Here is a 7,288-nt window from a genome sequence, read left to right on the forward strand (position 1 = left end):
CCTTACAAGGCTGTCACCGTTTTTTGCAAGATCTTGTTAGCTTGTTCTTTCTGCGTTCCTTCTGCAATAAATCCCACTTTCCCTTCATTCAGAGAGCTGCCTCAGACCAGCTGGGGTGAGAGCAAAAATCACATTAAAGACTCCTGAACTATAGCTCTGTGTGGTCAGGCCTCCTGTGGCGGCTGTTCTCTTGTTCTCTGTATATCCACTGCTTCACCAGTGCCTGCTTCACCTACATCCTACTCAACTGACTGGCCTTTCTACATATTTTCCCCTCCGGCCTCAGCTAGATTATTCTAGACCAGACAGCTTATCTAAGGGACAGGGAGGCGCATGGCCCTCTGCTGGTTTCCCCGGTAACTAATGACTCCATCTATGTCAAATCCCTATGACTGGGAACCTCCTCCTCCCCCTCCCCCCGGAAGTGAAGATGCATCCATGTCCTACCTGCCATCAGCTGCACACGCAACATGGGGTGTGCTCCAGGACCTTCCTTCCAACATGGAAGCTCCTCTCTCCATTAAACCACTGATGTGTCTGTTGCTGACTCCGGGTTCTTTTTCCGGTCTGGAAGCTAGGGCTGCCCCGGGTTTGCAGGCCTGTGAGGTGCAGCCCAGGACTCTCACTCCCTTTTACAGAGTTCTCCCAGGTGCTCAGCAAAGGCCAAGGAATGAAAGGATGCTGGGCCTGGCATCACCTTTACACCCACTTGAGTCTGTGCCCAGGCACCTGCTTGAATGTCCTGCACGATGAATATCGAGCCCCTTCTGGTTCATGCCTGCCTGTGCGCCTAACAGGTGCCTGTCTGTGAACACACACTCTGCAACAATCATAGCAAACCTGGGGCACCTGCCTTTGCTGGGTCCCCGTATTATTATACTCGCACAATGGTTACATTCATTTTCTCTTTTTAAAAATTTAAAGCCCTGCAGATAAAATTAATGTTCCCTTTAATCCACCTCCCTCTTGATTGCCTTGCCTCCCCTGTCCTACTGAGACCCCTTAACATTCCCCCTAATTCTTCAGTTTGACCTGTATCCTCTCAGATGTCTTAAAATACTTTTTTACACACCTATATGTATCTGGAACTATATAACATTGTTTGCATTTTATAAAAATGGTATCAGTCACACACATTATTCTATATCTTGCTTTTTTCACTCAGCAATATTTTTTTAAAGCCACTTTGGAGGGACTTCCCTGGTGGTCCAGTGGCTAAGACTCCATGCTCCTGCTGCAGGGAGCCTGAGTTGGAACCCTGGTCAGCGAACTAGATCCTGCAGGCCCCCAGTGAAGACTGAGAATCCCACGTGCCACAACTAAGACCCAGCACAGCCAAATAAATAAATAAAATTTTAAAGCCACTTCGTTTTAAATAACTCTAATTTGTTTTGACTGTTATTACTATGCTATCATTCTGACACGTCAGTCTACTTAGCTATCTACCTATAGGTGGACATGTAAATAGTAAACATTTGCTTGCTATTATTTTTTAAATGTTAAAATGAACATCTTTGTGTAGACCATTTTGGTCATACTTAACGTTTTTTTCCTTTTTCAGATAAAACAGGATTAGAGTTGCTAAGAGTAACAGCATGCACGTTTTCAGTTTTAAGTCACTAACAAACTGCCAGCGACATCCTCCGCAGCATGGGGTAAATACAGGTTACTCCACAGCCTCTCAAATACTGATATTATCGAACTCGAAGATTTTTGCTCCCCTGGTGGGTGCCCATAGGGGTCTGGCTGTTGTGTTAAATTGAAGTTGCAGCTTTTCGTGTTGGTCAGCCATTTGGAAATGAGTTTTCTTCCACGTCAATCCTGTTAGAGGGTCTTTGCCCATTTCTACTGTGTTGTCTTTTCTTTCCGATGTAAGAGTCACATACATGCTAAATACTAATATTTTGCCTCTTATATACATAAATGGAGCAAATGCACATCTGCTTATTTTTACCATAGGTTTTTTAGATTCCTGTATGGTCAAGTTTATCACTACTGTCTTCTGTGGCTTTGCTGTTTCGGAGGGCTGTCCTGACTTTAAGGTCATGAAGATGCTTTCCTGCATTTTTAGTTAATAATTGTCGAGTTTAGTTCTTTGCTGTTTATGTCTACAACTTTCAGATGCCGTTTGAGGATAGGCCTTTAATATTTCATCTTCCTGTCTGGTTATTGCCCGTACAGATTTTCCTCTTTCTTCTTGGGCCAATTGTACCACAATGAGTGTTTTCTTATAAAATATGCACTTCATTGAGGTTCTCAAAATGTAGGCGAGTAAGGCATTTCTAATCACATTTTTAAAATCTCTTGATTATGCCCTCTCTTCAGTTCCGATGTTGCTTATTTGTGTCTCCTTCCTTTTTGTCTGATGCTATTTTTCTTTTTCTGAAGGGCTGTCTATTAGTCCTGTCAAAACACACACTCTTCATTTTGTTCTAGTTTTTGTTTGTTTTCTGTTTCACTCATCTTTGCTTTTATTTTCTTTCCTGTTATTTTCTTTGGATGTATTTTGTTGTTCTTTTTCTGGTTTCAAAAGTAGACTGTGCGGTTCACTTATTTTTAAATCTTTCTTGTTTTTCTGTGAATGCAGTTGAGGGAATACACTTCCCTCTGAGAATGACTCTCACTGTGTCCCAGTTTTCGATAGCAGCAACTTTCACTGCCAGTACGTTCTAGATGCCTTGTCATTTTGTTAGTGCCCCCACTAACTCATCCAAAACAATCCTTAATTTTGCTGCGGTAGAATTAATCAGCCTTTTCTGTTATGATTAGTAGCTTTGTGTCTTTTTCAAAATGTATTGCACTACCCTAAACTAATGAGAATAGGGAACACTCCACCCTCCCTTACTTTCTAGAAGTTTTATTTTCTTGCCCTCCCCTTTTAGATCCACAGGCCATTCGGAATTATTTTTGTTTATAATGTGGAGGTATTTTATTTCATTTTTTAAATGAAGTATAGTTGATGTACAGTTTACAGTGTTGTGTTCATTTCAGGTATACAGCAAAGCGATTCAGTTATATATTTATATATACATACTTCCTTGGTGGTTCAGATGGTAAAGAATCTGCCTGCAATGCTAGAGACACAGATTCTCTAGCATTCATGGGTCAGGAAGATCCCCTGGAGGAGGACATAGCAGCCCACTTCAGTATTCTTGCCTGGAGAATTCCACAGACGGACGAACCTGGTGGGCTATAGTCCATGGGCTCACAAAGAGTAGGACACAACTGGGCGATTAACATTTTTAATCTTCATTTTATATATATATATATAAATATTCTTTTTCAGATTCTTTTCTATTATAGGTTACAACAAAATATTAAATATAGTTACCCGTGCTATACAGTAGGACATTGCCGTTGATCTATTTTGTATATACAGTTTATTTTTTTATCACACGGACCCTCAGTCGTTCATGGTTTTTGGAAAGACTGTCCTTTTTTAATTAAATAATTTATTTTTGTTTATTTATTTGGCTGCCCCAGGTATCAGTTGTGGCATGCAGGCTCTTAGTTGCCTATGGGGTCTGGTTCCCTGATCCTGAATCAAACCCAAGCCCCCTGCAATGGGAATGTGGGTTCTTAGCCACTGGACCGCCAGAGAAGCCCCTGTGGTGTAACTTCTGAGCCTAGGCCTCAGGAGGTCTTTCTCAGCGTCACTTCTGTACAGATATAGCCTCTATTCTGTCCTTCCTGTCTTTTGCCTTTCCTTGCTGCTTACTGGATACTTTCTTCTGATTTATCTTCTAATTCACTGATTTTTCTCTTCAGCTCTATATAACATGCTGTCATACTCAGCCACTGAATTCATTTCACTTGTTTTATTTTCCACTTCTAGAGTTTCCATATGGCTTTTTCTTTTTCTCACTGGTTTCAAATTCTTTGCCACAATTCTCAGTCTTGTCTTTTATTTCTTCAAATATAGCAAGCATAGATATTTTCATTTTTGATTGTGATAATTCCATGAATATTTCCCCCATATTGTTGTTGTTTAGTCCAACTCTTTTGCAACCCCATGTACTGTATAGCCCGCCAGGCTCCTCTGTCCAGGGGATTTCTGGACAGAGATATCTAATATTTCAAGAATATTAGAATGGGTTGCACTTTCCTTCTTCAGGGGATCTTCCTGACCCAAGAATCAAACCCATGTCTCCTACTTGGCAGGTGGATTCTTCACCACTGAACCATACGATAAGAATTTAATACATACTTATTGGATATTTTTCATAGGTAGGCTGTCAAACTGAATGGACAACTTAGTGGACATCTCTACTGAACAGTTGGATCTCTATCTTTAGGCAGGGATGTTTTCAAATTATCTAGAGTGTGTGGAATTCTAGTCTTACTTGTGAAACCCTCTAAGGAGGAAATTTCTTGTCCTTGCCTGATCATCTACCTAAGGAGAAAAGGACTCTGCTCTCTTCTTCCCTAGGAGGAGCTGGTTACCAGAGCCAGTTGAGGTAGGGGCATTTGAGGTCACTCTGCCTTTCCAGTCCTTTCTCCAGCTGTGTAGGGACTTGAGAGAGAAAGGCATGGTCTTCAATTAACTGTTCCTTCTGGAATGCTTCCCTTGGCACCTGAGTCAGTCTCCTGTGTTTGCATGATCTCATCCATCAGTTGATTCCAAAATGTTTGTTCATTGATGCTCTTGGAAGAACTAACCCTGACACTCCCATCCCACCTCACTGGACCCTGGACCCCAGCCCCAGGCTAAGTCAAGCCTGGGATAATGTGAGTTTCTGCAGCTCAAGAGAGAAAGGCAAGGTATTCTGGTGTGTGTATTGTTTATTTGTTTTTATGACTATGTTGAAAATGTAATGTATATACCATTCAATTCACCCATTTAAAGTGTGCAATTCGTGTGTTTTTAGTATATTCATAGAGTTGTGCAGCCACAACTGCTATCAATGTTAGAACATTTTCATCACTCCAGAAAGAAATGTCATACTTGTCAGCAGTCATTCCCCATTCCCCCCAGCCCCAGCCCCTGGAAACCTCTAACCTACTTTCTGTCTCTATGGACTTGCATGTTCTGGGAATTTCGCATAAATGGGCTCACACAATATGTAATCTTTCATGACTAGCTTCTTTCACTCAGCATGATGTTTTTAAGGTTCATCCATGTTGTGGCCCATATCAGTGCTTCATTTTTTAATGACTGAATAATATTCCATTGGCTGGATGGCATCACCAACTCGATCGATGGACGTGAGTTTGAGTGAACTCCAGGAGTTGGTGATGGACAGGAAGGCCTGGGGTGCTGCAACTCATGGGGCCACAAAGAGTCGGCATGACTGAGCTACTGAACTGAACTGAATATTCCATTGTGTGGATATGCTGCGTTTTATTTATCCATTCATCCACTGACGAACATTTGGGTTGTTTCCACTTTTTTACTACAAAGCAATACTGCTAAGAACATCCATCCACTTTTTGTGTGTAGATATATATTTTCATTTCTTTTGGGGAACTGCTGGGTTACCTGTAACTCTATGTTTGAGGAAGCACCTGACCATTTTCCAAAGCAGCTGCACCATTTTACATTCCTTCCGAGGTACAAGAGTCACAGTTTCTCTATATTCTTGCCAACTTTTGTCATTTTGATTGCAACCATCCTACTGGTAAGAGACATCACTTTGCCAACAAAAATCCATATAGTCAAAGCTATGGTTTTTCCAGTTGTCATGTACAGATATGAGAGCTGGACCATAAGAAAGCCTGAGCACCAAAGAATTGATTTTTCAAATTGTGGTGAAGACTCTAGAGAGTCCCTTGGACAGCAAAGAGATTAAACCAGTCAGTCCTAAAGGAAATCAACCCTGAATATTCATTGGAAGGACTGACACTGAAGCTGATCCTAAGAGCCACCTGATGCAAAGAGTAACTCACTGGAAAAGACCCTGATGCTGGGAAAGATTGAGGGCAGGAGGAGAAGGGGGGCAACAGAGGATAAAATGGTTGGATGACATCACTGACTCAATGGACATGAGTTTGAGCAAACTTCAGGAGATAGTGAAGGCCAGTTTAAGCCTGGCATGCTGCAGTCCATGGTGTCACAAAGAGTCAGCCATGACTTAGTGACTGAATAACAATCCTGTTGGTTGTGAGGTTGTAACTCACTGTGGTTTTGACTTGCATTTTCCTGGTAATTAATGATGCTGAGCATCTTTTCGTGTGCTTACTGGTCATTTGTTTATCTTCTTTAGAGAAATATTTATTGAGACCTCTTGCCCATTTTTAACTGGTCTTTTTATTACTGGGTTGCAAGAGTCCTTTATATGTTCTAGATATAAGTTCCTTATCAGATACACAGTTTCCAAATATTTTCTTCCATTTTGTGTTGTTTTCACTTTCTTAACAGTGTCCTTTGATGCACAAAATTTTATTTTGTTTCATTTCACATCATTTTATTTGGCAGCACTGTGCAGCATGCAGGATCCTAGTTCGTCAACCAGTTAGAACCCATGCCTCCTGAAGTGGAAGCACAGAGTCTTAACCACTGGACCACCAGGGAAGTCCCTAACTAATAGAATTTTAAATTTCGATGATAGCCAATTTATCTATTTTTCTTTGTGTTACTTGTGTTTCTGGTGTCATAGGTAGGAAATTATTGCCTAATACAGGTCACAATGATGAACACCTAGGTTTGTTTTTTTTTCCTCTAAGAATCTGACACTTTTAGTTCTTATATTTAGGTGACTGATCCATTTTGAGTTAATGTTTGTATATGGTATGTGTTGAGAGACAACTCTACTGTTTTGCATATGGAGGTATCTTGTTTTATTTAATATTTTCTGTAACCTGCTGCTTTTTTCATGATTTGGGCAAGAAAATCACTTTATCCCAGTCTTATTACTATGGCCCAATAAAACTAACTTGCCATCATACCATTGTGTTCCCATAGTGAACTCCACTGAAAATTATCCTTGAGCACGCGCGTGCACACACACACATGTACTCTGTCTCTCCCTCTCTCTCTCTAAACCCCCATAGGATTGGGTGTGCCCTCCTCACTTCCCCCAGCCCTGGCTACAAAGACTCCTGAAAGCCCTAACACAAGCTGTTCTTTCCTTTGGCTGAGTCATCAGCTGTTTCTAGGTCCTTTTGGGAAAACATTAATATTTGCATTGCAACTGAGTTTATCAGACCTTTTCCAGGGAAGGTTGGCCAATTTCTCAGTAGCCAGGGTCAAGACATGGGGAAGGGCGCCCCTGCAAGGTAGACCGCACAGGATGGGAGTCAGGCGAGGTCAGAACTAGGTGCCACGCATGCTGCTCTTCTGAAGAGGTGA

The sequence above is a fragment of the Bos indicus genome, chromosome 19 (genome assembly GCF_029378745.1).
Source record: "Bos indicus isolate NIAB-ARS_2022 breed Sahiwal x Tharparkar chromosome 19, NIAB-ARS_B.indTharparkar_mat_pri_1.0, whole genome shotgun sequence".
In the NCBI taxonomy this organism is placed as follows: Eukaryota; Metazoa; Chordata; class Mammalia; order Artiodactyla; family Bovidae; genus Bos; species Bos indicus.